Below are 25137 nucleotides of genomic sequence, written 5' to 3' on the forward strand. Positions count from 1 at the left end.
TTCTTTTGATAAACTCGGGAACGGAGTGTTAACTTTATAAATTCGACAAAGGCTAACTACAAACAAAACAAGAAAAGTCGTCTTTCAGTCATGATATCGTTTTACTCGGCTACGTAAACCCAAATATTCACTGCATACTGAAAAACTGAATTAAGTGGACAAATTAACTCGATTTGATTTGATTAAAGCGACTTAGTTTCTTGGCGGATACGGAGATCTCGTTGGCCTTTTCATCCGCTTCTTGACAGATGAATCTAACCATCTCTTCAATCTGCTTGGACACATCGGTGTCATTCATCTTTGGAACTGAATTTGGGAGAAAACAGATTGCTTTGGATCGGTGATATGGATGATTTTGGGAGATTAAAGATCAAATTTGGTATGGTTTAGTATCTAATATTAAAATACATAAGGAGACAGTTCATTGATCTCGAAGTTACATCACACGATCCCAAATTTTGTACACTCACTCTATAAAAAAAATAAATTAAACCAATAAATAATAACCTTGATGGTCTAGCTGTTAGGGAGATGTATTATTGAGTATTTTATTAGTGATTGGAAGTTGTGAAGATCCTTGTAAGTTTTTTGGGTTATCTTTGTATAAATTGGAGGCGTTGGCTTATATAAAACCATTCTATTAGCCTAAAATGTCCATTGTATCATACTCATGTGGCTTCACTTGTTTTTCTTAAACCATGGTGCGATGAACTTCTTCCACTGTGCAATTTCATTACCCTTATCTGATTGAAGCTACACACAGGAGGCACGAGCGACTCCCGATGTTGCAGGTGTGTATCTTTTGCTTTCATATCAGTTTTTATTTATTATTTTATTGTTATTGCCTTGCATCGGTATGAGTAAGTGTATCGTCGAGTTATATTTTCTGCTTATGTTCGAGCTATACGTCATCTACATATTGTGAATCTTAGAGTAGTAGTTCGAGGATGTCTCCTTATATAGTGGGTTCCCAGGACGCAGTAGTTGTAGCAAGTGTGATTGGAACTCGAAAATTGTTACGTTAGTCTTCAAGAGTTGTACTCTTTAGTATTGGTTAGTTTCGGAACACTAACAGTGGCAAACGTTGGTTTTCCAGCAGATTGATCATTGGATGGTAATAAGGATTGGGAATCCTTCATGTCTTGTGTGTAGTAAGATGTTAGTTAAATCAAAGTGGGGGAGAGTCGTTCGGCTATTTAGGAACATAAGTAGATGGGAAACTAGGATGATGTAACACCCCGTTTATAAAATAAATAAATAAATGCATAGAAGCCCTAAAATCAATAATAACTGACCAAGGCGTTAGTTTCGAGGAGTTCAAAGTCATAATTATAGAAGCTGGAGGTTAAAAGTGCAAAATCCAGATTTAATTTGTAAGTATTATAGAAGGTAGGGACTAAATGGTAATTATTAGGGCATAATTTTAAGAGATTTTCGGAGTTAAGGGGTTGTTTGGTAACTAACGGACTCATTGTGAAAAGAATTATGGGAGCGGGGTTTAATTGGTAAATTAAGGATTTAAATTGAAGGAAAAGGAGAACTAGGGGGTAAATGTGTCATTATGGGGAAAAAGATTAGGGTTCGAGTATATAACCCTGAACCTTCCACTGGGAAACGCTAACTCTAAGCAAAAGAAGTAGCCGCCATGCTTGGACCTTCCAGCCGCCACCCCTCTTCACCCTCAACCTCTGGCTGCCGCTGTGTGACATCCCCAAAATCTCGGCCAGAAAAGATCGATTTTCATTTATGCTTTTAAATATTTTCAGAGTAAATCCTTTTGATTTGAAAGAGTTGCGGAATTTGTTCCCAAAAACAAAACATGATAAAACAATGTTTACCGAAGCATTTCATAAAAGAAATGTATTTTCATTATAATCAAAACTCGGGGTGTCATGTTCCGATATAGACCAATAAGCATAAACGATAACATTACAAGTCATTCAACAAATATTTACATATACAGACTTGTAAACAAAACAACTTGATGGTTCATCCATCTTACGCCCTTGCGTCACTTCCTGTAATACAAATAAAACTTAGTGGGTCAGGCTTGGGAGCCTGGTGAGCATATAGGGTTTTCAACCCACAATAAATAATTAAATTAATTATTATCAACCAACAATAACCCAGTTACCCATTCCCGTTATTCTCACTTTACGTCCCTAAAATAACTAACACAAGGGACCTAATCTAAGAATATTTTCATCGGGGTGACAACACATGTTGCGGGGTTTCCTCCGCAATATAAGTCAAATAAGGCAACCATGAGGGGGATGGAATACAGCGAATGAACACCCAAGTTCATTAACACCTACAGGTTATGAGCCTGCTAGCGTTCCACTGGACTATCTAGAAAAGTCTGTGGTCGTCATCTAAATTCCGCTAGATGACTGGATCAAACAACAACGAGGCCTCTCATCTGTTTATTACACACCAACTATCTACCCATGTTCTACCCAACATATTAGTAGATAAAAACATACATTTTTATACATATTTTCAAAACCTGTATAGCATGCTTGATCAATACATTTTCCATATAACAGATGAGGCACACACACATAACACATATATTTTATATAGAAATAATCATATCTGTAAGATAGAAGAAAGTGAATATACATTCACACACATAACAACAAAATATACACATATCACGTATCTCGTATAAAATACTTTATAGTTATACGTTAGGAGAAAGTAACAATGCCTTCGCACGTATAAACGACGATAAACTTAATACACTCAAACCATAGTTGTATTATTATTGCGTTTATGAAAGGTAGTATACACTCACTTGATCAGAAGATGATCGGACAGCATTACGACTTGCAGAAGTCGTAATCCTCAGCAGATCTGGAAGATCTCTACGAAAATCGAACTTCTCGCGGGCAGAGCTTCGGCTCGGAAACCGCACTTCTCGGGATCTCGGGACTCGGGAATATTACCGGGGCTTCGGGGTATTTCTGGCACGCAAAACGATGCAAAACGGGAGAGAGAAGAGAAGAAATGAACAAAACTTTCGGCTGCCCTCGCAAGCCTTTTATAGGGGCTGGATCTGCGAATTACGTGGGGCGTAATTTATGTACGCGGGGCGTAACGGGGATAAGGCCGGTGACTCCCCCCCCCCCCCCCCCCCATGGATAATATCAGCGATTTTTTATTTAAATTAAATACCGAATTTATTAAATAAACTTCAAAAATTCATATCTTCCTCATACGAACTCCGTTTTCGACGCTCTTTATATCCACGCGTAGGTGAGACTACGATCTACAACTTTCGTTTAGACTCCATCGGCTAATTTGTATTTTATTTTTTATTATTTATTTTTAGTAGGCCGGGACAGGAAAACTCCGTTATAAAATCATAACTTCTTCATCCGACGTCCGTTTTCGCCTATCTTTTTATCGTTTTACTACAATTAATGAGATCTTCAATTCTCATTTAGATTGTTTCGGCTAAAAACCGCTCGGTCTCAAATCGAGCATTCGGGCTGCATACTGCTAAGTCGAAACTTCGAAAAATCATAACTTCCTCATACGAAGTCAGATTTGGGCGTTCTTTTATGCACGCTCATGGTTTGACGTACTCTACGACTTTCATTTAGATTGCTAAGGCTAAATATCGCTCTAACATAAATTCACTTTTTACGTCGCGCTGTGTCGTGTCGGTTCTGTCGCGAAACTTCGACAGGTCATAACTTCCTCGTTATAACTCGGATTTCGACATTCTTTATATCTTCGGAAACCTTGTTTCAACTACTACAACATTATCTAAAGATATCAAGTTTATTTTACACTTAAAATTTGACGCTTATTTTTATTCTTAATTAATCAAACCACATAATTAAGCAATTAAGCACAAAACACATAATACTCAAATAATACAATCTTATTATTTCAAAACGGGTTACAAAGGTTAACCTAGACCATTACATTGCTAAAAATGGCAAGCCCGGAAACACAGGCGTTACACGCTGTAAGGTCGAGTTCGATCATCATCGTCGTTGAAGACGAGGTGCCACAAGCCGATGTAGGTTGGTCGGGAGATCAAGGATCGTGCTGCTGTTGTTCGCTCATTGGGTTGCCAACCTCCTCTGTCTCCATTTCTTTCCACTGTTGCACCACCGCTGTTCTTGGCCAATGTCTCGCTGCGTTTTAGTTGCCGCCGCCACTCACAGAACTCTTTCCGATACTCCGGTCAACACCCACCACTCTGAAGGAGGCCGTCGTATACATCTCAGAGTGTGAGTCGTGCGTATGTGTGTGTTCTGCTATGATTCTTGCTCGTTAGGGGTGTTTGTCAGCCGGTAATTAAGAAGAACCACCATGGCCGCCAGTCATGGTGGCTGCCATCATTAGCCGCTGTTGTTCTGCTGGTTGCCACCCCGACGGGGCTTCGTGTGTGTTTTTGTACCTCATCCAATATTGTGCATGTTTCAGTCATCACCGTTTGAGTGTGTGGCTAAAGGGTGGGCTTGAAAACACTAGAAAACCACTATAGCAACCAACCATGGTGGCTGTCGTTGGGAAAGCTCTTCTACCACCACTAACCACCGTGAAAGGTGGTTGGGGGCGTGTTATGGTGTTTGTGCCCATGTGTTGTAATGGTTTGAGGCTACAAAAGTGTTTCTTGGCCGGATACCCAAAGAAAGACCCCACCTACACCACCGTGAGGTGGTGGCTGCCGCCATTCGCCACCACCAACCACCACAAGGTGGCTGTTTGTGCATTTTTTTTGATGTTTTATTTTGAGCTAAGCATTGTAAAATGTAATTAGAGCTTAGTATAATAAAAAGAAAACTCAAACAACCACCGTAGGGTGGTGGCTGCCGCCACCAGCCGCTATGTCGGGTAGCGGTGTGCTTAGTTGGGTTGGGATTGTTTGTTGGATGTTTGGACAATGGACTAAAACCCTAGTGGGCCTATGAAACCCTAATGGGCCCAATGAAGCCCTAATTGACCCAAAATCGCAACATGTGACTAATGCGTGTAATAAACCCTAATTGACCTAAGGAAAACCCTAATGGGCTTAAGGACTTGGTTTTGGGCCTATTGGGCTAAGATGGGATTAGAAACCCTAATTAGGGTTTAGAAAACCCTAATATTAGATTTATGGGCTTGGACTTATCGGGACCCACATTTGGGCCATTAGAATGGAATTGTATAATAAGCCCAATCACACCATATGAGTTATTTAGAAGAGTGATGAACTTAATGGATTAAGTCCTTAATGGGTTAAGTGAGAAAGAATTAACCTTAATCATCATTTTATGAGAAACCCTAATTTCACTTGGGTTTATTGTTGGGCCTTTCTATTGGATTATTAATGGGCCATCCAAGATCAAGCAAATGGACTAAAATAATTAATGAGCTTTGAGGTAAGGACCATATGAGGAGGGGACCGATTTGGAAAATTAGGCCATAATTTGGGCCTTTATGATTATTTGATATTGGGACATTAGAATGTTAAATGTTGGATTGGACTAAATGGTTGGGCCTTATGGTAAGACCTTGTAAATGTTTGGGCCCAATTTGGAAAATTAGGCCATATGTTAGGCTTTGACTCATAGTTGATTGTTGGGCATTTGGATTGGGCCTTGGGCTTAAATAAAGCTAAGTTAGGGGTAAATTAGTATTTACTCCCATGTATGTATTTAAGTTTATGTGTTGGAACCCAATTATTAATTGTGTGATGTTTTGATACTGACAGTTCGGGAATCTGTCATCCAGCAGCTGGGGGTTATGTCTATGAGACTTCAGTAGTGTGAGGTGAGTTACCTTCTAGTAGAAGTGGGTCTACGACCACAATGTCGGCCCAGTAGCAAAAGTTGTTTGTTAGATGATTGTCTTTGTGATAATTATCTGGTATGTTTTATCTATTATTTTTGTGTGCTAGGATGCTTTGTGATACATGTTAGTAGTAGTAGGGGTGAAATAGTCCCCGAATACCAGTTGAGAGATACCAAAGGGGTCGTCATAACCCATGCATGCCTAGCAGTATGTTTATAATATGTTATATGTGATAGTGGTAGTAAGAGGGGAATAGTCCCCAAGTTCAGCTGTAGGACCGAAGGGTAGGTCGGGCAACCCAGATATGCCCGACAGTATGATTATGATATGTTATTGTGTGGTAGTGGTAGGGTGAAATAGTCCACGTTGTCGATTGAGATAGACCAGAGGGTAGGTCGGCATCCTATAATGGCCTAGCATGGGTAGGTCAACACCCTAGAATGGCTTGACATGGGTAGGTCAGCACCCTAGAACAGCTTGACATGGGTAGGTCGGGTACCCCATAATTGCCCGATAGCATGTATGTTGTGTGGTATGTGGTATGATGGGGGAACTCACTAAGCTTCGTGCTTACAGTTTTCATATTTGGTTTCGGGTACTTTGCTTTCAAAGGAAAAGGAGCCTGATCGATCACAACGCATCACACTATGTTTTCCGCACATGAGATCCCTAGGATTACTCTATGATATGGTTTTATGATACTATGTTTGGATTATTAACACTTTGGTTTTGACATGAGACATTATTGTGAATGTTTTTATATTGATGGTTTTACGTAATAACATAATTAAAACGAAAATTTTGGCCTGTATCTTTTGTATGTTACAAGTTGGTATCAAAGCCTTGGTTTGAGGGATTCAGACACACTCTCAGGTGTGTTTGAACTCAAACTAAAGACTTGGTATGAAAATTTTCAAAAGAAAATCAATTTATAAAAAGAATTTGAAAATAATTTGGAAAGAGAATAGAACTTTGAAAAGAACAAGGTATGTGATGCGTGTAATCAGCCAAGCTCAAGTAAGTTTTCCCCAAGATGCCCATACATGTTATCTTGTGTTATTCTATGATATGATATGATTATGAGAACTGCATGCTAGATTAGGGCTAAGGATCTAGGAAGGATGCCTTATATGTCTATTGTATGTGCTTGTGGACTTGCATGCTAGTACTGATTAGTCAGTTATAGGATAGCCTTTTTAGGTTATGCCTGATTGTATGAACCTTTGAATTTCATGTACAGATCCCTGAGTAGAGGATAGAATGGTTTGATTGGAATATGATGGTTAGATTTTCCATTGTTTGAATGTTGCTAGCTTTGTGCTTTGTGGGACTCTTAGTAATGTGAGCTAGCTATATTCATGAGGTAGCTAGGTGACATTATTGGGAGTCTTTCAGCAGCTGAGGGTTTAGTGAGTACGGGAACCTAGGAAAGCCTAGGATATGTTTTAGTGGGTTAGTAGTGAGGCTCGGTGAGACTTGGGTGTGCCAGTTTGAGGAAGTGACTTGGAGGATTCAGGAGGATTGTCGAGGAAAGTATGGATAGGTGTGGAAGGTAGTATTGGGCCCATACTACTGAAAGCACAGGATCCATACTCGAATTGGTGAGAGTCTTGGAGAATCAGAGAAGCTTTGAGTGACCCAATTTGGGGACAGAGGATGTTCCAGTTGTTGCAGCTTAGCCATGGGCAAGTGAGCTAGTGTGCGTAACAGGGTGTCAAACCCAGAAGGATATGACATCCAGGAGTTGTAGATGAGAGATTGGTTGGAGCGCCCTAGGAAGAGGGTCATGCTAGGTGCGTATATTAGAGGGTCCTGGGAAGAGACCCATGACTTCTGATAATCGGGTGAAAGGCCAGCGAGGCCGGAGTTAGTGCAGCACGTACGGGAAAGTGTACAAGGGAGTTTGTTGCTCCAAGAGTTTAGGCTGCTACAAGGTAGCATGGTTGGTCATGTCAACAAAAGGTGATAAGGATTCTCGGGTATATTCGAATCTTTGGAATGTCAGCTCAGTATGGTGTTAAGCACCCAAGAATGAAACTCGTATTCTAGTTCCGGCTCAGGAGCAGAGCCTGAACCAGTTGATGCGCGATCGCAGAAGTTCATCTCATCGGAGATTACTTGTGGAGTTTTGGGAATGGACCTTGGTGGTATTTTGTTTAGCCAAAGAAGGACTTTAGAAGCTCTCGGTAGTTGTCTCGGGGCCTTTTGTGTTATATTTATCGTGGGGAGTTAGGGGTTCATTTGGAACCCAAGGTCCGTGGACCCTTAGAATCCTTCGGGAAGGAAGATCCTATAGTTGGTCCCTGTCATCAAGATCAGGAATTTGTTAGATGTTCACGGGTATGTCATTATGTGCCACTTCGAGTGGATATTAGGAATCTGTATCGCTTCAGAATTCTGAGTGAGTTTGGACAAGTCAGATATTAGGTCGGTTTCTGCTACTGTCTGGGTTATCAAGGATCGTCATATGCCAATCTACATGTCAGAAGTCCTTGATTAACCTACAGAGAGATATATCTTGCAGAGTGGATTCTGCGTGTACCATTCTCATCCCGGATCTTTGTCGGGATCTGTGCTGGAGTATTATACAGAGAATATTACCAGGAAACCCTAACTCTAAGAAAAAGAAGCAGCCTCCATGCTTGGACCTTCCATCCGCCACCCCTCTTCACCCTCAACCTTCGGCCATCGCTGTAAGGTCGAGTTCGATCATCACTGTCGTTGAAGACGAGGAGCCACAAGCCGATGCAAGTTGGTTGGGAGATCAAGGATCGTTTTGCTACTGTTCGCTCTTTGGGTTGCCAACCTCCTCCGTCTTTATTTCGTTCCACTATTGCACCACTGTTGTTCTTGGCCGATGTCTCGCCGCGTTTTGGTTGCTGTCGCCACTCACAGAACTCTTTCTGTTACTCCGATCAACACCCACCGCTCTGAGGGAGGCCATCGTATACATCTAAGGAGTGATTCGTGTGTATATGTGTGTTCTTCTATGATTCTTGTTCGTTAGGGGTGTTTGTCGGCCGGTAAATAAGAAGAACCACCATGGCCGCCAGCCATAGTGGCTGCCATCATTAGTTGTTGTTGTTCCGCTGTTTACCACCCCGACGGGGCAGTTGTGTGTGCTTCGTGTGTGTTTTTGTACCTCGTCCAATGGTGTACGTGTTTCAGTCATCACCGCTGGAGTGTGTGGCTAAAGGGTGGGTTGGAAAACGCTAGAAGACCACCATGACAGCCAACCATGGTGGCTGTCGCCGGGAAAGCTCTTATGCCACCACTAACGACTGTTAAAGGTGTTTGGGGTGTGTTATGGTGTTTGTGCCCATGTGTTGTGATGGTTTGAGGCTACATAAGTGTTTCTTGGCCGGATACCCAAAGAAAGACCCCACCGCCACCACCGTGAGGTGGTGGCTGCCGCCATTCGCCACCGCTGACCACCACAAGGTGGCTGTTTGTGCATTTTATTTTTGATGTTTTATTTTGAGATAAGAATTGTAAAATGTACTTATTATTATTAGAATAAAAAGAAAACTCAAACCACCACCGTAGGGTGGTGGCTGCCGCCTCCTTACGCCACCGGTCGCCGTGTCGGATAGCGGTGTGCTTAGTTGTATTGGGATTGCTTGTTGGATGTTTGGACAATGGACTAAAACCCTAATGGGCCTATGAAACCCTAATGGGCCTAATGAAGACCTAATTGACCAAAAATCGCAACATGTGAATAATGCGTGTAATAAACCCTAATTGACCTAAGGAAAACCCTAATGGGCTTAAGGACTTGGTTTTGGGACTATTGGGCTAAGATGGGATTGGAAACCCTAATTTGGGTTTAGAAAACCCTAATATTGGATTTATGGGCTTGGACTTATCAGGACCCACATTTGGGCCATTAGAATGGAATTGCGTATTAAGCCCAATCACACCATATGAGTTATTTAGAAGAGTGATGGGCTTAATGGATTAAGTCCTTAATGGGTTAAGTGAGAAACACTTAACCCTAATCGTCATTTTATGAGAAACCCTAATTTCACTTGGGTTTATTGTTGGGCCTTTCTGTTAGGCCTTGATGATTGGATTATTAATGGGCCATCCAAGATCAAGCAAATGGACTAAAACAATTAATGGGCTTTGAGGTAAGGACCATATGAGGAGTGGGCCCAATTTGGAAAATTAGGTCATAGATGGGCCATAATTTGGGCCTTTATGATTATGTGATATTGGTCCATTAGATTGTTGAATGTTGGACTAGAGTAAATGGTTGGGCCTTAAGGTAAGGCCTTGTAAAGGTTTGGGCCCAATTTGGAAAATTAGGCCATATGTTGGGCTTTGACTCATAGTTGACTGTTGGGCCTTGGGCTTGAATAAAGCTAAATTAGGGGTAAAGTAGTATTTACTTCCATGTTTGTATTTATGGTTATGTGTTGGAACTCAATTATTAATTGGGTGATGTTTTGATATTGACAGTTCGGGAATCTATCATCCAGCAGTTGGGGGTTATGTCTACGGGACTTCGGCAGTGTGAGGTGAGTTACCTTCTAGTAGAAGTGGGTCTACGGCCACAATGCTGACCCACTAGCAGGATTTGTTTGTTAGATGATTGTCTTTGTGATAATTATCTGGTATGACGTTATCTATTATGTTTGTGTGCTAGGATGCTTTGTGATACATGTTAGTAGTAGTAGGGGTGAAATAGTCCCTGGATACCAGTTGAGAGATACCAAAGGGGTCGTCAGAACCCATGCATGCCTAGTAGTATGTTTATGATATGTTATATGTGATAAAGGTAGTAGGAGGGGAATAGTCCCTAAGTTAGGTTGTTAGGACCGAAGGGTAGGTCGGGCACCCCAGAAATGTCTGACTGTATGATTATGATATGTTATTGTGTGGTAGTGGTAGGGAGTGAAATAGTCCCTGTTACCGGTTGAGATAGACCGGAGGGTAGGTCGACACCCCTGAATGGCCTGACATGGGTAGGTCAGCACCCCATAATGACTTGACATGGGTAGGTCAGCACCCCAGAACGGCTTGGTATGGGTAGGTCGGGCACCCCAGAATTGCCTGACAGCATGTATGTTGTGTAGTATGTGGTATGATGAGGGAACTCACTAATCTTTCTACTTACGGTTTTAAGTTTTTGTTTCAGGTACTTCGTTTTCAAAGGAAAGGTTTTATGATACTATGTTTGGATCCTTGGGATTACACTCTGATATGGTTTTATGATACTATGTTTGGATTATTGACACTTGGGTTTTGACAGGAGACATTATTATGAATGTTTTTATACTCATGGTTTTATGTAATAACATAATTAAAACGAAATTTTTTGGCCTGTATTTTTAGGATGTTACAGATGAGTTCGCATTCCCGTTGGGAAGGAAGGCGGCCCAAGTGGCTATTAGGAATAAGGAGCGTGTGAGTTGGGAGTTTAAGAAACTTCCAAACGTTGGGTTCACGTATTCTTGATGTTTGATGGATGGTCTCGCGAAACCAGGTTGGGGAATTCCCGTCAAGACGCGACTTCATTTGGGATGTTGGGTTATGTGTGTGTGTTCGACATTGGATGTGTTCGGTTTAGTAACCAGTGGCCAGATAGTGTGGGAAGTGTTGTTAGAGTATGAAATAAGATGTAGCATTCACAGGATCATTGAGATAAGTTAAGCCCGGGTGGATCAGTTCGTAGGATCATGGAGAGGCCACAACATGATCGGAATCAGGAAAGGATAGTTCAATGGGATTCGAGGTGGAGTTGGTGTTCGATTAGTGTCTAAGCCTGTAACCATATTTGGTAAGTACTTGACCTGGTTGTGCATGGTCCTTTTGAGTTGCCTTCACCAAAGCAACTTGACTGGAGAAATGATAGAGAAAGAGGTTATTATGGTTTATTAATATATTATAAGAATAATATATTAAAAGAGAAATCATATTTATTTAGTTGACATTGGTCAAGAATTAATTAAGAATTAAGTTTGTGATTAAAAGAAGTTAACTAAACTAGGGGCTAAATTATAATTATGTGATAGTTGCAAAGTAGGGTAATGGATGCCTATGGGATAGGGTGGACAAATTCAAGGGGATAAGGACCTAGGATTCATCCATGATAAGGCTTCTGGACTTATCTTATGGGCTGCTTTGTGGGCAAGCAACCAGATAAGAATAAGGACTAAAACCCTAATCCCTACACCTATATAAGGACCCCTTAGCTTAGGAAAATCGGCCACTTGATCCTAGAAGTTCCTAGAGCCGATTTTTTGCCTCTCCCCTCTCTCATTCTCTTTCCTCTCCATTTGCTCTTCGTGTTTGTGAGCCATTAAAGGTACTACACTTGTGGTACTTGCTTTCAAAGACAATAAGATTGATGATTTAGGTTGTTATTACAACATAACAACAAGAGGTATGTAATCCCTTCTACTATTTGATTTTCGAAATACCTAGGAGCATGCTAGGGTTATTCATGTGTTCATAATGTTGTGTATCTAACAGTTAAAACATAGATCCATATCTAGGGTTGCATGCACACATAGGATTGTTTGTATAAAACCCATCAATGGTATCAAAGATTTTGGTTTTTGTTTTCAATTAGCATTATACAATTGTATGAATTTGACACTTTAGTGTTTATGGCTAATAAACCCTAGGAGGCATGATTTTCGAAATTAGGGTTCTTGAACCCTAAATTTCAAATTTTGATAAGGGTTTTTCAAACCCTTTCCTTTGCCCCCAAGATTTCGAATTCTAGGGTTTGTTAACCCTAGGGTTTTCGAATTTGGCCTCCTCCCCAAGATAAGATCCTAAATTTTAGGGATTTGGATAATGACTTATCTTGTAATTATATTTTAATTGTTTAAATATGGTAATTAAAGATTTTGAATTATCCCATCCCATATTTTCGAATTTTAGGGGATTTAAGGGATTAGGTTAAATTAATTGTTTAATTTAAAAGATAATCCTTCAAGATTTGATAATTAAAATTAATTTTTTAATTTAAGGATATTTATTAAATCAAGAGTTTTAATATTTAAAGTTCTAAAATATAAAAGTTTTAAATTTCGAAAATTTTAAATTGAAATTAAAACCCTAGTATTTTGAAATGTTTAAAATACACCCTATACTATTATAATATTACAAGATTAATATATATATATATATATATATATATATATATATATATATGTATATATATATATATGTGTGTGTGTGTGTGTAACTAAAATGCTAGTCTTACTGTTAGTAGGCCTCATTCACAAAGTCGATCTATAAGGGGGGTATAAGGTTATGGCCTACAAAATGGTCGTTTAATGGGTGTCCACTCTCACCCACCGCTTTCTTGATTGATGAAGGGTCGTCAGCCGAACGGGTAGGATAGGGAAAACCCTTCCTCATTAAAAGTATGATGAATTATAAAAGTAACTAAATATTTTTACAATAATTCCCAATCTTAGTTACTTTAGGAAAAGTGAATTGGTGCAATTCCATGAAATTCACTTTGCACCCTTTCTAAGATGTTAGTGGAGCGCTTGTGGTTAACCGGCACACTAATTGGACTCTAAGCATAGGTGGTAAAGGGTGATTCATTGTATGTCATAGTTCGATGGAGCGTGTGTGGCTAACCAGCATATCGAATAGGTGACTATAAAACTGAGGGCACCATGTACATTTGCATGGTTATTCACACCCGCTTTGTGATCCTCGGCATCCCAGTCACAAACTAGAGGGGAACATCGAGATTTAAACATGCCATTGAAAAGTTCAATAAATCTCAAAGGAATCTAGGAGTTGTTAATACATTTAAAACTTAATCTCTTTTGTCATTTTTCATGGTGGAGCATTAGTGAATCGTTATTCACTTACCTTCAAATTATTTGCATATTAGATTACAACATCCCTCTTCTAATTTGTAAATAATTTTGTTGGATCCTAGCCCTAATTTTTCATTTGGGTGTTTAACTGGGGATTCATTTCTAATCAAACTTTGTCCTTTTTCTTTTTAAGATGTCGAACATCAACAACAATGCTTCCAGCTCGAACTCCTCCGGCTCGTTCTCACTCATGAATTTGTATGGGAGAGTGATCTTTGACGGGTCCAATTTCAATGATTGGATCCGCAACATCTGAATGGTCACTCGCTACGAGGACAAAGAGTATGTCCTTGATGAGAAGCTGAAGGAATTCAACCTCAATACTGCTACTGCTGAAGAAATCGTTGCCTTTGAGGCCCATGCGCGTGATGCCACGAAAGTCCATTGCATCATGCTGGTGACCATGACTGTAGAACTTCAAAAGTCCTATGAGGACATGTATCCCTATGAAATGCATCATCACTTGCTGGACTGGTACCACCAAAGTACGAGGCAAGAAACGTATGAGATCATCACTTCGATGATCACTGCCAAAATAGGTAATAGAGAGTCCCTTACCGCTCATCTGCAAAAGATGCAGAGATATGTTGATCGCCTGCTGCAGTTAAATGTTAACTTCGATGAAGAGTTGGCAATTGACATCATACTTCACTCCTTACCTCCCTGCTACAATCAGTTCTGCATGACCTACCACGTAAATAAGGAAGAGGTCACCTTGAGCAAGCTTCAAGGCTTGCTGAGAGCAATCTCAAGGATAAGTCTGTTGCACTGACTCCCACTCCCACTGTTGCGCCTGTCTTGGCAATAGGTCAAGGGAAGGTAAAGAACAGGAAGGTTCCCTCAAAGATCCACCACAAGGGAAAGTACCAAGATGGCACCTCTTCTAGTGGAAGCAAAGTTGGTTCTGCTAGGCCCAACTCCATCCCTAAGGAGGCAGAGTGCCACCACTGCCACAAGATAAGGCATTGGAAGTGAAGCTTCCTAGAATACCTGCAAGTCATCAAGGAGGGGAAGATCAAGCCATATTTTGCAGGTATTTACACAATTAAATCTAATGATTCATCGCATGCTATTTCTTGGGTTCTTGATACAGGATGTGGGTTCACATATGTTCTAATTTGTAGGGACTAAGAAGAAATAGGGATGTGGAGTAAGGAAGGATAAATCTAATCATGGGAAATAGAAGATCTTCTTCTGTTACCAAGATTGGAGTTTATTCCTTAGTGCTTAGTAATGGATTAGTTTTAGATTTAAACAATTGTTGCTATTCGCTAGATATGGAAAGAAACATCATTTCATTTCATGGTTTATATACACAAGGTTTTAGATATTCATTTGATGATGAAAATGGTTCTATTTATGCTTATCTTACTGGTGTTTTATATTTTGAAGCATTGCCTTGTAATGGAATATATGAAACTATGATGGTTGTAGATAACTTAGGAAATGATGTGTTGTGTGTGGATTCTTCCAATAGTATGGATAAAGCATGCTTGTGGCATTGTCGTCTTGGACATGTCAACAAGAAACGCATAGATGTAACAACGCAAATTTTTAATTTTTTTTAAAACAAAGTGATTTCATTCAACCAATAGTATTTATTTCATGTTTCATATCAAATACATATATAAAATCCCCAAGATCTCAATTAACAGCAGTGTGTATGCATCATGCCGGCGCCTTCCCACGGTCTTCGCTAGTACCTGAAACACATACATAACAACTTGTAAGCATAAATGCTTAGTGAGTTCCACAGTATACCACTACACATATACGCCTTTCCAGGCCCGAACCTTACGGTCCACAGTACAACACCTTCCGGCCCATGAGATAATCGCCTTCCGGCCCATAATATTTTGCCTTCCGGCCCATAACATATTGCCTTCCGGCCTGTAACATATTGCCTTCCGGCCCGTAACATATTGCCTTCCGGCCCATAAACATATGCAACACATAGTACAATTACTTAAACACATATAGCACATATATCATATATCATACCTGACCTTTCTGTCACATAATACTTTGCCTTCCGGCCCATAGAACATACATAGCATGCATAGCAACTACCTTTTCAATTATAGCATATATATAACACATAACATATTCGACCTTCCGGTCACACATAGATACCCTTCCTGGTACAGTATAGCGAGAAGACTCACCTCGTAGTATGTAAACTATAAACTCTTGAAACCACTCGCACTCGGTCCGCCGATCTGCAGTCTCCCTATAATACCATATACCCTTATTAATAATCTTATCAAACAAGACAACTGACCCTACGAAATTACATGCAGGTCAACTCTGGTCAACGGTCAAGTTGACCAGACTCGTCGAGTGCAAAGGCGACTCGACGAGTCTAGACGTCCTCCCCAACTTCCATGTTGTTCCCCTTTCTACTCGTCGAGTATCCCTCCTGACTCGACGAGATCCTCGTGGAAGAATCGCGAGGCCACCCCGACTCCACTCGCCGAGTCTGAAGAACAACTCGACGAGTTCCAATGAATCCTTAAGCTACTCGCCGAGTCTGAAGAACAACTCGGCGAGTCCCAGTAAATCTTCAAGCTACTCTCCGAGTCTGATCATTGGACTCGGCGAGTCCATGCCATGCAGTCGATCTTCTGCCTCCTGAAATACGCATGGTCCCGAGACATGCAATCATGGGACTTTCTGGACCTCTAAGCATCCTATTACTGGGGTATAAACGATTGGGTAACAACATAATAATCTATCTAATCCCCAAATGGGTCTCATAAACCCTAGATTCGTGTACACCACCAAAACAACAGAAATGGTCCGAGTATTACCTGGAAAACGTGTTCTCTGCGTCCCCAACCTTCAGAACTCAATCCTCTTGATCTTCCTTTGACCAAAACCTTGCCTCTTCTTGCCTAGCAATCTCCTCAAGGTTCCAATAGTCTTCCCTTCTCCTCTAGTCGTCCACAGATTCTTAGGTTCTTCACAATCGGCCAAAAAAACGTACAATGACGGCCTAAGGGGCATTATATACGTTCCAACTAAACGGCTAGGGTTTCTGCTGAACAGCGTCGACTCGCCGAGTCCATATCTGGACTCGTCGAGTCCAGTCGCGCATCCGCGACCAAGCCTGTGGTCCTACTCGGCGAGTCAGGCACCAACTCGCCGAGTCCCTTCCTAAAATGTCCCAAAAATAGTTTTAAAACAATACCTGAAATTCCGGGCTGTTACAATAGACCAACTCCAAAAGGATGGAGTGTTGCAGCCATTCGACCTTAGGGATGATGACATGTGCGAGTCTTGTATACTTGGAAAGATGACGAAGTCACCCATTCACTGGCACTTGTGAAAGGGGTGAGGGTCTATTGGATCTCATACACACCGATGTGTGTGGGCCCTTTAGATCAACCACAAGGGATGCAAACTGTTTCTATGTGACTTTCACCGACGATTATAGCAAATATCGGTATATCTACTTAATCAAGCACAAGTTGGAAATCTATGAAAAGTTCAAAGAGTTCAAACAATAAGTGGAGAATCAATTGGGTAGGAAAATCAAGATGCTTCGATCCGATCGAGGAGGAGAGTACCCAAGTCTTGAATTCCACGACTACATCAAGGAATGCATAATAGTTTTGCAATTAACGCTACCTAGGACACCACGACTACATCAAGGAATGCATAATAGTTTTGCAACACATAGTACAATTACTTAAACACATATAGCACATATATCATATATCATACCTGACCTTTCTGTCACATAATACTTTGCCTTCCGGCCCATAGAACATACATAGCATGCATAGCAACTACCTTTTCAATTATAGCATATATATAACACATAACATATTCGACCTTCCGGTCACACATAGATACCCTTCCTAGTACAGTATAGTGAGAAGACTCACCTCGTAGTATGTAAACTATAAGCTCTTGAAACCACTCGCACTCGGTCCGCCGATCTGCAGTCTCCCTATAATACCATATACCCTTATTAATAATCTTATCAAACAAGACAACTGACCCTACGAAATTACATGCAGGTCAACTCTGGTCAACGGTCAACTTGACCAGACTCGTCGAGTGCAAAGGCGACTCGACGAGTCTAGACGTCCTCCCCAACTTCCATGTTGTTCCCCTTTCTACTCGTCGAGTATCCCTCCTGACTCGACGAGATCCTCGTGGAAGAATCGCGGGGCCACCCCGACTCCACTCGCCGAGTCTGAAGAACAACTCGACGAGTTCCAATGAATCCTTAAGCTACTCGCCGAGTCTGAAGAACAACTCGGCGAGTCCCAGTAAATCTTCAAGCTACTCTCCGAGTCTGATCATTGGACTCGGCGAGTCCATGCCATGCAGTCGATCTTCTGCCTCCTGAAATACGCATGGTCCCGAGACATGCAATCATGGGACTTTCTGGACCTCTAAGCATCCTATTACTGGGGTATAAACGATTGGGTAACAACATAATAATCTATCTAATCCCCAAATGGGTCTCATAAACCCTAGATTCGTGTACACCACCAAAACAACAGAAATGGTCCGAGTATTACCTGGAAAACGTGTTCTCTGCGTCCCCAACCTTCAGAACTCAATCCTCTTGATCTTCCTTTGACCAAAACCTTGCCTCTTCTTGCCTAGCAATCTCCTCAAGGTTCCAATAGTCTTCCCTTCTCCTCTAGTCGTCCACAGATGCTTAGGTTCTTCACAATCGGCCAAAAAAACGTACAATGACGGCCTAAGGGGCATTATATACGTTCCAACTAAACGGCTAGGGTTTCTGCTGAACAGCGTCGACTCGCCGAGTCCATATCTGGACTCGTCGAGTCCAGTCGCGCATCCGCGACCAAGCCTGTGGTCCTACTCGGCGAGTCAGGCACCAACTCGCCGAGTCCCTTCCTAAAATGTCCCAAAAATAGTTTTAAAACAATACCTGAAATTCCGGGCTGTTACAATAGACCAACTCCAAAAGGATGGAGTGTTGCAGCCATTCGACCTTAGGGATGATGACATGTGCGAGTCTTGTATACTTGGAAAGATGACGAAGTCACCCATTCACTGGCACTTGTGAAAGGGGTGAGGGTCTATTGGATCTCATACACACCGATGTGTGTGGGCCCTTTAGATCAACCACAAGGGATGCAAACTGTTTCTATGTGACTTTCACCGACGATTATAGCAAATATCGGTATATCTACTTAATCAAGCACAAGTTGGAAATCTATGAAAAGTTCAAAGAGTTCAAACAATAAGTGGAGAATCAATTGGGCAGGAAAATCAGGATGCTTCGATCCGATCGAGGAGGAGAGTACCCAAGTCTTGAATTCCACGACTACATCAAGGAATGCATAATAGTTTTGCAATTAACGCTACCTAGGACACCACGACTACATCAAGGAATGCATAATAGTTTTGCAACACATAGTACAATTACTTAAACACATATAGCACATATATCATATATCATACCTGACCTTTCTGTCACATAATACTTTGCCTTCCGGCCCATAGAACATACATAGCATGCATAGCAACTACCTTTTCAATTATAGCATATATATAACACATAACATATTCGACCTTCCGGTCACACATAGATACCCTTCCTAGTACAGTATAGTGAGAAGACTCACCTCGTAGTATGTAAACTATAAGCTCTTGAAACCACTCGCACTCGGTCCGCCGATCTGCAGTCTCCCTATAATACCATATACCCTTATTAATAATCTTATCAAACAAGACAACTGACCCTACGAAATTACATGCAGGTCAACTCTGGTCAACGGTCAACTTGACCAGACTCGTCGAGTGCAAAGGAGACTCGACGAGTCTAGACGTCCTCCCCAACTTCCATGTTGTTCCCCTTTCTACTCGTCGAGTATCCCTCCTGACTCGACGAGATCCTCGTGGAAGAATCGCGGGGCCACCCCGACTCCACTCGCCGAGTCTGAAGAACAACTCGACGAGTTCCAATGAATCCTTAAGCTACTCGCCGAGTCTGAAGAACAACTCGGCGAGTCCCAGTAAATCTTCAAGCTACTCTCCGAGTCTGATCATTGGACTTGGCGAGTCCATGCCATGCAGTCGATCTTCTGCCTCCTGAAATACGCATGGTCCCGAGACATGCAATCATGGGACTTTCTGGACCTCTAAGCATCCTATTACTGGGGTATAAACAATTGGGTAACAACATAATAATCTATCTAATCCCCAAATGGGTCTCATAAACCCTAGATTCGTGTACACCACCAAAACAACAGAAATGGTCCGAGTATTACCTGGAAAACGTGTTCTCTGCGTCCCCAACCTTCAGAACTCAATCCTCTTGATCTTCCTTTGACCAAAACCTTGCCTCTTCTTGCCTAGCAATCTCCTCAAGGTTCCAATAGTCTTCCCTTCTCCTCTAGTCGTCCACAGATGCTTAGGTTCTTCACAATCGGCCAAAAAAACATACAATGACGGCCTAAGGGGCATTATATACGTTCCAACTAAACGGCTAGGGTTTCTGCTGAACTGCGTCGACTCGCCGAGTCCATATCTGGACTCGTCGAGTCCAGTCGCGCATCCGCGACCAAGCCTGTGGTCCTACTCGGCGAGTCAGGCACCAACTCGCCGAGTCCCTTCCTAAAATGTCCCAAAAATAGTTTTAAAACAATACCTGAAATTCCGGGCTGTTACAATAGACCAACTCCAAAAGGATGGAGTGTTGCAGCCATTCGACCTTAGGGATGATGACATGTGCGAGTCTTGTATACTTAGAAAGATGACGAAGTCACCCATTCACTGGCACTTGTGAAAGGGGTGAGGGTCTATTGGATCTCATACACACCGATGTGTGTGGGCCCTTTAGATCAACCACAAGGGATGCAAACTGTTTCTATGTGACTTTCACCGACGATTATAGCAAATATCGGTATATCTACTTAATCAAGCACAAGTTGGAAATCTATGAAAAGTTCAAAGAGTTCAAACAATAAGTGGAGAATCAATTGGGCAGGAAAATCAAGATGCTTCGATCCGATCGAGGAGGAGAGTACCCAAGTCTTGAATTCCACGACTACATCAAGGAATGCATAATAGTTTTGCAATTAACGCTACCTAGGACACCACGACTACATCAAGGAATGCATAATAGTTTTGCAACACATAGTACAATTACTTAAACACATATAGCACATATATCATATATCATACCTGACCTTTCTGTCACATAATACTTTGCCTTCCGGCCCATAGAACATACATAGCATGCATAGCAACTACCTTTTCAATTATATCATATATATAACACATAACATATTCGACCTTCCAGTCACACATAGATACCCTTCCTGGTACAGTATAGTGAGAAGACTCACCTCGTAGTATGTAAACTATAAGCTCTTGAAACCACTCGCACTCGGTCCGCCGATCTGCAGTCTCCCTATAATACCATATACCCTTATTAATAATCTTATCAAACAAGACAACTGACCCTACGAAATTACATGCAGGTCAACTCTGGTCAACGGTCAACTTGACCAGACTCGTCGAGTGCAAAGGCGACTCGACGAGTCTAGACGTCCTCCCCAACTTCCATGTTGTTCCCCTTTCTACTCGTCGAGTATCCCTCCTGACTCGACGAGATCCTCGTGGAAGAATCGCGGGGCCACCCCGACTCCACTCGCTGAGTCTGAAGAACAACTCGACGAGTTCCAATGAATCCTTAAGCTACTCGCCGAGTCTGAAGAACAACTCGGCGAGTCCCAGTAAATCTTCAAGCTACTCTCCGAGTCTGATCATTGGACTCGGCGAGTCCATGCCATGCAGTCGATCTTCTGCCTCCTGAAATACGCATGGTCCCGAGACATGCAATCATGGGACTTTCTGGACCTCTAAGCATCCTATTACTGGGGTATAAACGATTGGGTAACAACATAATAATCTATCTAATCCCCAAATGGGTCTCATAAACCCTAGATTCGTGTACACCACCAAAACAACAGAAATGGTCCGAGTATTACCTGGAAAACGTGTTCTCTGCGTCCCCAACCTTCAGAACTCAATCCTCTTGATCTTCCTTTGACCAAAACCTTGCCTCTTCTTGCCTAGCAATCTCCTCAAGGTTCCAATAGTCTTCCCTTCTCCTCTAGTCGTCCACAGATGCTTAGGTTCTTCACAATCGGCCAAAAAAACGTACAATGACGGCCTAAGGGGCATTATATACGTTCCAACTAAACGGCTAGGGTTTCTGCTGAACAGCGTCGACTCGCCGAGTCCATATCTGGACTCGTCGAGTCCAGTCGCGCATCCGCGACCAAGCCTGTGGTCCTACTCGGCGAGTCAGGCACCAACTCGCCGAGTCCCTTCCTAAAATGTCCCAAAAATAGTTTTAAAACAATACCTGAAATTCCGGGCTGTTACAATAGACCAACTCCAAAAGGATGGAGTGTTGCAGCCATTCGACCTTAGGGATGATGACATGTGCGAGTCTTGTATACTTGGAAAGATGACGAAGTCACCCATTCACTGGCACTTGTGAAAGGGGTGAGGGTCTATTGGATCTCATACACACCGATGTGTGTGGGCCCTTTAGATCAACCACAAGGGATGCAAACTGTTTCTATGTGACTTTCACCGACGATTATAGCAAATATCGGTATATCTACTTAATCAAGCACAAGTTGGAAATCTATGAAAAGTTCAAAGAGTTCAAACAATAAGTGGAGAATCAATTGGGCAGGAAAATCAAGATGCTTCGATCCGATCGAGGAGGAGAGTACCCAAGTCTTGAATTCCACGACTACATCAAGGAATGCATAATAGTTTTGCAATTAACGCTACCTAGGACACCACGACTACATCAAGGAATGCATAATAGTTTTGCAACACATAGTACAATTACTTAAACACATATAGCACATATATCATATATCATACCTGACCTTTCTGTCACATAATACTTTGCCTTCCGGCCCATAGAACATACATAGCATGCATAGCAACTACCTTTTCAATTATAGCATATATATAACACATAACATATTCGACCTTCCGGTCACACATAGATACCCTTCCTAGTACAGTATAGTGAGAAGACTCACCTCGTAGTATGTAAACTATAAGCTCTTGAAACCACTCGCACTCGGTCCGCCGATCTGCAGTCTCCCTATAATACCATATACCCTTATTAATAATCTTATCAAACAAGACAACTGACCCTACGAAATTACATGCAGGTCAACTCTGGTCAACGGTCAACTTGACCAGACTCGTCGAGTGCAAAGGCGACTCGACGAGTCTAGACGTCCTCCCCAACTTCCATGTTGTTCCCCTTTCTACTCGTCGAGTATCCCTCCTGACTCGACGAGATCCTCGTGGAAGAATCGCGGGGCCACCCCGACTCCACTCGCTGAGTCTGAAGAACAACTCGACGAGTTCCAATGAATCCTTAAGCTACTCGCCGAGTCTGAAGAACAACTCGGCGAGTCCCAGTAAATCTTCAAGCTACTCTCCGAGTCTGATCATTGGACTCGGCGAGTCCATGCCATGCAGTCGATCTTCTGCCTCCTGAAATACGCATGGTCCCGAGACATGCAATCATGGGACTTTCTGGACCTCTAAGCATCCTATTACTGGGGTATAAACGATTGGGTAACAACATAATAATCTATCTAATCCCCAAATGGGTCTCATAAACCCTAGATTCGTGTACACCACCAAAACAACAGAAATGGTCCGAGTATTACCTGGAAAACGTGTTCTCTGCGTCCCCAACCTTCAGAACTCAATCCTCTTGATCTTCCTTTGACCAAAACCTTGCCTCTTCTTGCCTAGCAATCTCCTCAAGGTTCCAATAGTCTTCCCTTCTCCTCTAGTCGTCCACAGATGCTTAGGTTCTTCACAATCGGCCAAAAAAACGTACAATGACGGCCTAAGGGGCATTATATACGTTCCAACTAAACGGCTAGGGTTTCTGCTGAACAGCGTCGACTCGCCGAGTCCATATCTGGACTCGTCGAGTCCAGTCGCGCATCCGCGACCAAGCCTGTGGTCCTACTCGGCGAGTCAGGCACCAACTCGCCGAGTCCCTTCCTAAAATGTCCCAAAAATAGTTTTAAAACAATACCTGAAATTCCGGGCTGTTACAATAGACCAACTCCAAAAGGATGGAGTGTTGCAGCCATTCGACCTTAGGGATGATGACATGTGCGAGTCTTGTATACTTGGAAAGATGACGAAGTCACCCATTCACTGGCACTTGTGAAAGGGGTGAGGGTCTATTGGATCTCATACACACCGATGTGTGTGGGCCCTTTAGATCAACCACAAGGGATGCAAACTGTTTCTATGTGACTTTCACCGACGATTATAGCAAATATCGGTATATCTACTTAATCAAGCACAAGTTGGAAATCTATGAAAAGTTCAAAGAGTTCAAACAATAAGTGGAGAATCAATTGGGCAGGAAAATCAAGATGCTTCGATCCGATCGAGGAGGAGAGTACCCAAGTCTTGAATTCCACGACTACATCAAGGAATGCATAATAGTTTTGCAATTAACGCTACCTAGGACACCGCGGTTGAATGGTGTAGCTGAGAGGCATAATCAAACCTTGCTAGACATGATTCGTTCCATGACGAGTCGTGCTTCACTACCTATCCCATTGTGGGGGTATGCCTTAGAGACTGCCGCCCAGATCCTTAACTTAGTCCCTACAAAGAAGGTTGCCAAAACACCTCACGAGATGTGGATAAGGAAGGCTCCCTCATTAGCACATATCAAGGTTTGGGGGTTGCGCGGCTTTCATAAGACGAGAGACTCACGACACGCTCAAACCTCATAGCAAGCGGTGTATTTTCATCGACTACCTACAGAAGTCCTTTGGATATGTCTTTTATAGACCGAGTGAGAATGTTGTCTTCGTTGCAAGGAGAGGGGTTTCTGAGAGAGAGAACTCATAAGACAAGGGGACAATAGGAGGCAAATTGATCTTGAAGAGATTCAAGAGTCGAGCGATGAAGGAACCTCTAACACTGGCATTCAACCTGAGGAGGAAACTCCGGTTGTACCGATTGACGAGTAGTTACCTCTTAGACGTTCCAGTAGAGTTAGTGTTCCACCCATGTTGTATGGTTTTCATATGACTACCGAGGGTGATACGTATATTAGTGATAGTACACTGATAAATTTGGATGAACCTAACAGCTACAAGGAAGCCATGGCAGGCCCAGAGTTTGAAAATTGGAAAGAGGTGATGGACAGCAAGATTCAGTCCACGTACGATAAGCAAGTTTGGAGCTTGGTTGATCATGTACCAGGTCGTAAGACGGTCGGGTGCAAATGGATCTTTAAGAAGAAGACTGACGTGGATGGGAATGTGCACACTTATAAGGCGCGATTGGTTGCGAAGGGCTTTACTCAAACTCCCGAAGTTGACTACGATGAGACCTTCTCACCACTTGCAAAGATAAAGTCTATTAGAATGATGCTGGCTATTGCTGCATTTCATGATTATGAAATATGGAA

This window comes from Lactuca saligna, chromosome 6 (assembly GCF_052625555.1).
Source record: "Lactuca saligna cultivar CGN05327 chromosome 6, ASM5262555v1, whole genome shotgun sequence".
Classification (NCBI taxonomy): Eukaryota; Viridiplantae; Streptophyta; class Magnoliopsida; order Asterales; family Asteraceae; genus Lactuca; species Lactuca saligna.